Here is a 1,540-nt window from a genome sequence, read left to right on the forward strand (position 1 = left end):
AGATCCCACTCCTTCTTGGTCGTCCGCGCGCGCGAACCTCGATCCGAGAGCGGAAAGGCTAGTGTCTATCTTTACCGTTTTACGGCACTAGGGCTAGTGCCATTTCACTCTGACACGCTAATCTTGAAAACGTCCAACGGAGCTCCGTGTTGCTCCCAGCGCCCTCCCCCGCGCTCCCTGCGGCCATGGCCGATGCTCCTAGTATGAGAGGTCATCTGGCTACCGCGAGAGCGACCCAACTCGTCGACATCGTCCGATGATGGTGCCGCAAAGTCAGCCTTCGGAGGCTATCGTGGGGTCGAGCCGGCAGTAGCCGTGACATGTGGTTCCACCACCCCTCGTAGGCTTTGCCTCTGACCGCCACCGTTCCCAGGCTGCCTAATGGGGTGGAAAGGAAGGCTCGGCGAGCGTATAGAAGCGTGCTCGACCTCGTCGTGGCAGCCTGCATGGCAGCGCTGGCGGGCGCGATGAGCGTCGTGCCACCTGACCCAAGACGGGTCGCAGGCGTCGTACCGAGCGCGTCGAGACCGTGTCCTGATGTGATCTGCACGGGTGAGTCACGTCGGCGTCAAAGGAGCGACGTGCGACCTGTCAGAGCTTGATCTCCGATCCTGGGGTGTCGACGGGCCCCCGGGGGCGACGGGGGTGCTCTCGCGGGGGGTCCCCCCAGTCAAGGGGGTCTGGGGCGCAGCCCCAGGTAGCCCGCCGCAGGCGCCGATTTTTTGGGGCTTTTTTGACTGATTTTCATGAGGTGTTGCTACTATTTTGGGACCAGTTGAAGCCTAAAAATGGCTACAAATACAGCCACACCAGCTGCTAGTCGTGAGCTGCTACTGTGTGGCAGAGCCCAGAGAGAGGGCTTTCAGGAGCACTATTCAGTTTGATCCAGCTCAACGTTGCGGAGTAGTAACACTGTTCCGTTACCGCGTAAGCGGCCGGCGGCCGGCGGCGGCCGCGGCGGCCGGTGCGGCACGCGGAGCACTCCGTGAGCGGTGACGGGTGCGGACGAGCGAATGAGAGGTCCCTTTCAGTGAGAGATAGGCAGTCCTAGTCTCTAACAACACATCTCCCACTGATAGCGACCTCTCATTCACTCATCCGCGCCCGCCACTGCTAGTCGGGACACTCCCGGCGTGCGGCCCGGTCCCGGTCGTCACTCCGGTTGCTCGTGTTCACACCGTCAGAACTCAGCTCCGCTAAGGATCCAGCGTCTGAGACTTGGGCAGCTTACACAACTTTTGTAGTAGAGCACAATGGCACCCTTGCATCAAGTGCATCACTTCGTTAACGGACCGTAACGGAGGTCCCCGTTTTCGGCCGCCGCGGCCGGAGAGCACCCCCGTCGCCCCCGGGGGCCCGTCGAGACCCCAGGTCTCCGATCTCAGCGGCGTCGAGTTGTCTCCGGCGCGCGACAAAGGTACATCCCCAGGACGCGCAGAGGCAGCTTGGGACCGGGAAAAAAACTTGTTATTTCCCATACTAATTCCTGTTGTAAATAGGTTCTTACGCTTCTATGCAGCCGGGGCCGATGCGCACACCT

Source organism: Emiliania huxleyi (genome assembly GCF_000372725.1).
Source record: "Emiliania huxleyi CCMP1516 unplaced genomic scaffold EMIHUscaffold_8, whole genome shotgun sequence".
Classification (NCBI taxonomy): Eukaryota; Haptophyta; order Isochrysidales; family Noelaerhabdaceae; genus Emiliania; species Emiliania huxleyi.